The sequence below is a fragment of the Lolium rigidum genome, chromosome 4 (genome assembly GCF_022539505.1).
Source record: "Lolium rigidum isolate FL_2022 chromosome 4, APGP_CSIRO_Lrig_0.1, whole genome shotgun sequence".
NCBI classification, from domain to species: Eukaryota; Viridiplantae; Streptophyta; class Magnoliopsida; order Poales; family Poaceae; genus Lolium; species Lolium rigidum.
The window spans coordinates 213497615-213505192 of NC_061511.1; the positions used below are offsets into that span (position 1 = coordinate 213497615).

A 7578-nucleotide genomic window follows, 5' to 3' on the forward strand; every position below is an offset into this window, starting at 1 on the left:
CTTCAAACAACCTTGCTAGCCTAGCCCTGTATTGAGAGGAATTCTTCTCGTGCATCCAAATCCTTGAGCCAAAACCTATGCCATTTGTGTCCACCATACCTACCTACCACATGGTATTTCTCTGCCATTCCAAGCAAATACTTCATGTGCTACCTTTAAAAAATTCAAAAGCTATTATCTCTTATTTGTGTCAATGTTTTATAGCTCATGAGGAAGTACGTGGTGTTTATCTTTCGATATTGTCATTTACTTTGGACAGACTTTCACAATGGACTAGTGGCTTCATCCGCTTATCCAATAATTTTGCAAAAAGAGCTGGCAATGGGGTTCCCAGCCCCAATTAATTAACTTTCATTAATAATTCTCTTCACATGTTTTGCTTTGATTCATCAGTAAGCAACTTAATTTTGCAAATAGACACTCCTCCATGGTATGTGATTGTTGGAAGGCACCCGAGGATTCGGTTAGCCATGGCTTGAGAAAGCAAAGGTTGGGAGGAGTGTCATCTAAAAAAAAATATAAACTAAACTAAAGTACATGTGTAAACAAAGAGAAGAGGGATGATCTACCTTGCTGGTAGAGATAACGTCCTTCATGGGAGCCGCGCTTGAAAGTCTGGTTGATAAGGTAGTTAGAGTACCCATTACCATTCGTTCACAACAACAAACACCTCTCAAAACTTACTTTTATACTCTCTATATGATTTCAAAACTTAAAAAGCTCTAGCACATGATTTAATCCCTGCTTCCCTCTGCGAAGGGCCATTCTTCTACTTTATGTTGAGTCAGTTTACCTACTTCTTTCTATCTTAGAAGCAAACACTTGTGTAAACTATGTGCATTGATTCTTACATGTTTACCTATTGCACTTGTTATATTACTTTATGTTGACAACTATCCATGAGATATACATGTTACAAGTTGAAAGCAATTGCTGAAACTTAATCATCATTTGTGTTGCTTCAATGCCTTTACTAAGAATTTATTGCTTATGAGTTAACTCTTATGCAAGACTTATTGATGCTTGTCTTGAAAGTACTATTCATGAAAAGTCTTTACTATATGATTCATTTGTTTACTCATTATCTTCATCATTGCTTCGAATCGCTGCATCCCTCATCTCATATGCTTTACAATAATGTTGATCAAGATTATGTTGGTAGCATGTCACTTAAGAAATTATCATTGTTATCGTTTACCTACTCGAGGGCGAGTAGGAACTAAGCTTGGGGATGCTTGATACGTATCAAACGTATCTATAATTTCTTATGTTCGATGCTAGTTTTATGACAATACCTACATGTTTTGTTCACACTTTATATCGTTTTGATGCGTTTTCCGGAACTAACCTATTGACGAGATGCCGAAGTGTCGGTCTCCGTTTTCTCGCTGTTTTTGGTTTCGAAATCCTAGTAAGGAAATATTCTCGGAATTGGACGAAATCAACGCCCAACATCTTAGAATTCCACGAAGCTTCCGAACACCCGAGAGCCACCGGAGGAGAGCCCCGTGGGCCCCGGATGATAGGCCGGCGCGGCCGGGGGTGGGCCGCGCCCCTACCGTGTCGTCGCCTCGTCAGCCCTCCGACTCCGCCTCTTCGCCTATTTAAGCCTCCTCGACCTAAAACCTCGAGACGGAAAAGCCACTGCGTACGAGAAACCTTCCGCAGCCGCCGCCATCGCGAAGCCAAGATCCGGGGGACAGGAGTCTCCGTTCCCGCACGCCGCCGGGACGGGGAAGTGCCCCCGAAGGCTCCTCCATCGACACTACCGCCATCTTCATCACCGCTCGTTGTCTCCCATGAGGAGGGAGTAGTTCTCCCTCGAGGCTAAGGGCTGTACCTGTAGCTATGTGGTTAATCTCTCTCTCTGTACTCCCGATACAATGATCTCATGAATTGCTTTGCATGATTGAGATCCATATGATGAGCTTTGTATCACTATTAGTCTATGTGCTACTCTTGTGATGTTATTAAAGTAGTCTATTCCTCCTTCACGGTGTAATGGTGACAGTGTGTGCATCGTGTTGTTCTTGTCGTAGATTATGATCATAATCTCTTGTAGGTTATGGAGTTAATTATTACTATGATAGTATTGATGTGATTTATTCCCCTACATAGTGTAAAGGTGACGGTAGTGTATGCTATGTTAGTACTCGGTTTAGATTGCAAAGATCTATTATGCTCTAAGGTTACTTAAACATGAATATCGAATGTTGTGGAGCTTGTTAACTCCGGCATTGAGGTGCTCTTGTAGCCCTACGCAACGAATGTTGTTCATTATCAAACAAGAGTATATGTAGCACAAAGGAAGATAACTTATTTATTATGTGATCAATGTTGAGAGTGTCCACTAGTGAAGTATGATCCCTAGGCCTTGTTTCCAAATACTGCAATCATCGCTTGTTTATCGTTTTACCGCATCTTTACTTCCCGCAATATTACTACCATCAACCGCACGCCAACAAGCACTTTTCCGACGCCGTTACTACTCGCTCATATTCATTCATACCACTTGTATTTCACTATCTCTTCGCCGAACTAGTGCACCTATACATCCGACAAGTGTATTAGGTGTGTTGGGGACACAAGAGACTTCTTGTATCGTGATTGCAGGGTTGCTTGAGAGGGATATCTTTGACCTCTTCCTCCCTGAGTTCGATAAACCTTGGGTGATCCACTTAAGGGAAACTTGCTGCTGTTCTACAAACCTCTGCTCTTGGAGGCCCAACACTGTCTACAAGAATAGAAGCACCCGTAGACATCATGCCTCCACCTACATAAAGAGGGGTATGGAGCACTCGGCAGGTATCGGCCTTACGATGTACCAAGTAACCTCATGACAACACCACCACAATAGCGGAATCGAGAATCCCTCTCGGGAACACATCAGAAGATACATTGTAGTGATCTATCACAAATAGCAGTAGTTACATGTGTGCTTTCGTAAAACTTCCTTTCTAAATCTTAGGTAATATAAGTGACAATCACATCGGTGACCCCACGGGCCACAAGTTCATCGTCTTGTTGGCGTTGTAAACAATTTCATTTGACATCAAACTGCACTAGAGTAAGGGCTCCTTTGATTTCTAGGATAGGAGAAACATAGGAATATGAAAGGCATAGGGCTGGGAAGTCATGCCCATTTAAATCCTATAGAAGATGAAGTTTGTTTGATTGTAGCAAAGGAATTTTTCATGAGGTATAACCTAATATTTTTCCTATAAAAATTACACTACAAGATTTCTATAGGATTGGTTCCTTTTTTCGACAAAGGAAATATATTAATATTGACAAGATACCAATTACACTCAGCCTCTGCAACAATGCAGTACCCTTATGGTAGTACGGATGCACACAGCCAAAAAAAAACTAAGAAAAAGAAGTCCCGCTACGGTACTCCAGACCTAGCAACAACAGTACAACCACCACCAAGACAACACCTGAAATTCAGCCTCTCCACCAGCGACGCCTCCAAGAAGGGAACAGTGCACAAACGTCGTCGTCGTCCGATCAAAATATCTTAGGTTTTCACTCTGAAGATAGTACCCGCTCTCAAAACAAAGCCTTCAACAAGGTCATTGCCAGAAAATACCAATTAAGGCCAGACCTTGGATTGTCACCCTAAAATATAAGACTTTGAACTTTATATGTGTCGCCGCTCCCACTTGCATATTGCTGCTGCGAAATTCAGAACACCAAGCAAGTCCCTCAATAGGAATTACCACATATATGATTAGTTCCTATATGATGTGTTCCTATGAATCAAATAACTTGTATAGGAAAATTTCCCATAAGACCCAAATCCTACACAAATACTTTACAAATCCCATGAATCAAAGAAGGCCTAAAATCCGGACGAGAAGGAGCGAACCCACATCTTCTCGGATGTCTAATAAAGATCCTTCTTTACCCCCAAAAAATATAGGATCGACACTTTTGCAATGAATCAACAATATACACTGTACTGGTATCTATATTTAGAAAAATAAAATACAGTAGAGAATATTTTCCCCTCAGGTACGTACTGACATAGACCACCAGCATGTGTCCGTCTTGAGACCAGGACCCTCCCATCCATTCATGTGCTCAATAGAAACGATATGTCGGCGGGATGAGAAGGAGAAAATCATTCAGGAAAGTGCTTTATGGGTGCACCAAAAGGGAATTGATTTTTCTGGTGCGGGGACGTACGTCGTGTTTGGTGGTGGGATGATGTTATCAGATTATTATTGTTAGGAGTCGGTCCGTCAGGTCGGAGAGTAGTGTCCTAGCGCTAGGGAGAAAAGGATCGCAGGCTGGGCTGGAACTAAGAGCAATTCTAATAGTATAGCCAACTGTTGGCTATAACAAGATGTCATATCATTTGTAGTCATCATATAGCTAACATATACAATAGTTGGCTATAAGAATGTACTACTTTACTAATATATGGTCCACCTTTCACTCTCACAAGGTGCCTAGGAGCACGTGCAAGAGCTGGCTATTGCATAGTAGCCCACCTCCCTTCTCTCTCCTCTTCTCTCTCCTCCAACTCATCTAAAATATATTATTTAATGTCTTATAGTCAGCTGACTGGACACTATTGTACTTGCTCTAACGGATGGTGTGAGGATTTGCAGCGAAAGCGACACCGTTTGCCGTTAGCTTTTTTTTGTCCGCTCCGTTTTTTTCTCTGAGCACATCCAGGCTCATGCTAAGAGTGTCCGGCCCTTTTGGCCCACTAGAGCAGCCCGTCAGGCGCCTGGAATTTGGACGTCCATGCTCCCATGCTACCAGTACTCGTGCATACAATTCTCAAAAAAAAAAAAAAAAAAAAGAACAACCTTGTGTAGACCGTCACACTCAAAACTCGAAATCTCACGGTATGATTGCTGCACCCCCATGGGGCTCTCACAGGCGTTTGGATTTTAGGCCGTCCGATCGAGCTGACGTGGCGCGATCTCGGCCGGCCGTTTCATCCAGGGCGCTGAGGCCCTCCCGCAGACCCACTTTTTATCCACGGGTCCTGTGAAGCCCGCTCGGCCCAGACTCTCCCGTCGCGCGTGGCGAGCTCCAATCCCGTCGCTCCCTCTCCCCTTCCTCCTCCGCTCCCGCCCGCCGCCTCCGCTCCGCGCCCGCCCTCCGCGCCCTCGCTCCGCGCCCGCCCTCCGTGCTATCCATGTCCGTCTCCTCCCCTTCCCTCATCCTCGCTCCCTCCACTAGCCGCCGCCGCCACCGCCGCCACTCCCTCGCTCCTAGGTTAGGCGGAGACGTCGGCATCGCCTAGGAACCGCACGCGGCAGCTCCTCCCTTGCGCCCTCTTCTTCGCGGGCAACCGCCGGCGAAGCTCGGCCCTCCGCCTCGTCTTCGTCTATCCTTGGGGATAGGGAGAGGATGCAGAAGGCAGTGCTCTTCTTGGTTGGTAGGAGAGGATGCGGGAGGAGGAGGACGAGAAGGGGTGAGTGCGCCCCAACCGCTGCCAGCGAAGCCGACGGCCAGCATCGATCTCGAGCGACGCCGGTGACCAACACCACCCGTGTACGGTTCCTGTTCATGTTCTTCTCCCTTCTTCCTTATGGCTGCCCCTCTCTCGATTTCCCTCTCTCTAATTTAATTTTGATTTTACAGCCTAGGGTTTGGGTGTTCGTACTCCGGAGTACATGCCTTAGTGGAACCTGCATGAATGCAGGATCATCACAGATCTTGTTCATCCTGCCTTTTTTTCTCACATCCTTGTCTACCTCAACGTCGTCTCCTTTCCGCGACAGCCTGCTGGTACTTTCCCTATTATCATGGACATATTTTTGACTTGGCTGATTAGGATGTAAGTGAAAAATGATTTCCTGTTATATGCACATTGCATCCTAGAAAGTTGTGAATAAAAATATGGTTCAGGGGCTATAATTCTTGGTGTGAGCCGCTTTGAACACAAGAATTATCAGTTTCATTTAACTTCAGCAAGTGTGTAAAAAATATATTGTGTGATTAAGTGCTTTGCCTCACTATTTATTGCATACCGATGTGCCGCTTTTTTGTCATGATTTTTTTCTGTATAAAATTGTAAGTTGCATACTTGCATTTCAATAAACTCAAATATGATTAGTTTTTTTTAGCCCATGGTGCACATAGTTTTAGGTTATCTGAGATAGATCTGAATGTATATTTAGGCTCAAGGATAAAGCCTATTTCTATATTTAGGTTTAGTGATAAATCGAATCTACATGTACTAATTATTAAATAAATGTGGCCTGCCATCATCTTTTAGGCTGTAGGTTCCTCGCTGGTTCATTTTGTTGCGAGGGGTGCTCCCAGCTCAAAGGTGAGGCTTTTAAGCACCTCTTGTGTGATGTGATATTTTTCTTGATTGCCAGGCTTTGGAAAATTATTTATTTACTTCGTGATTATTTTTTGCCCTAGATTATGCATCATGTTTAGGTATTATGTCAATATAGAATCCTACGATACATGGAATTGTTTTCTAAGGTCTTGGTAGCGTGAGCAGAGTAGCATTAGTTGTCGTGTAAATCAACTATCGATTGCTACATCCTCCCTTTTGTTTTTCAAGGTATCACCTGAATTTTAGTTTGTTTTTTTATGATGCCCATATTTCTAATCTTAATGTGTACCAAGTCAGTTTGTCTAACATGATTTCCGAACAAAATTTCTAATCTTAAATCCGGTATCTTAATTTCCCAATGCATATATTAATATTATAATATGATCTCTTAATTTATCTGACATGCCATTGTTGTTCTCACAATCCTACTGGCAGGGAGATCCGATCATTGCCAGTGTTTGGGTGACTCGACATTGCAGCAGGTGGAGCAGTAGTGGATGGGGTCTTCGTGTTCATCACAGGTTCTTCTCTCTATTTCAACTCATGCAAAATGTCTAATATTCACTCTACTTTTTAGTTTGTTCTGTACATTCCCCCCACATGCAAAAACTCTGTCTAGGTTATTGTCCGGTTTTGTATTACTCTAATAGAAGCAAAGGTATCATTTGGACACAGGCATATTGCACACTATTTTCTTAAGAGTAAGCTATAGTTATGTCTGATCACTAGCATTTTTGCCGCAGAGGTGGAGATGAGCTCAAACTGTTAGTGGTCAAAGCATGGGAAGGGAGCAAAGAGCAAGGCCGGAAACATGTAAGTTTGCGCACACTGAACTGTACTTCCCCCGAGTGTTGTCTTCTTTATACCTGCATATTCCTTGCAGGGGTATGCAGATATCATGCATCCTCTCTTGGGAGAAGACCAAGAAAGCCACATGGATAATCTGGCTTATTGAAGTAAGGTAGTGATATTGTTCCCTACAACCCTTATCTGTACTTTCACTCCTGGTGTGAAAGCTGGTGGAAATGTATGGCTTTAATCGTTTGTTGCTCCACTATGTCAGTCAATTCCATGTTGTTGGCCAATTATAGTCCTTCCTATGCAAGCCTCTAATTATTATATATGGATTCTCACTTTACTGATTCCTATAGATCGATTTTCGCCCAATCTAATAATCCATGGTTGGCAAACTAAAATGGTATCTTTTCGGAAATTTAAATGATTCCTAGATCAAACGTTAGTGGAAGGTTCTGCAGTTGATT

The 7578-nt window shown here is 43.2% G+C and overlaps 1 long non-coding RNA gene across 1 annotated transcript; it reads left to right on the forward strand.

The window, feature by feature from the left end:
* Positions 1 to 6792: 6792 nt before the first annotated feature.
* On the forward strand, positions 6793 to 7371 carry LOC124706568. The gene is made up of 3 exons (XR_007004479.1): positions 6793 to 6837; positions 7060 to 7129; positions 7200 to 7371. It is a non-coding gene; the product is annotated as an uncharacterized LOC124706568 (long non-coding RNA).
* The last annotated feature ends 207 nt before the right edge of the window (positions 7372 to 7578 follow it).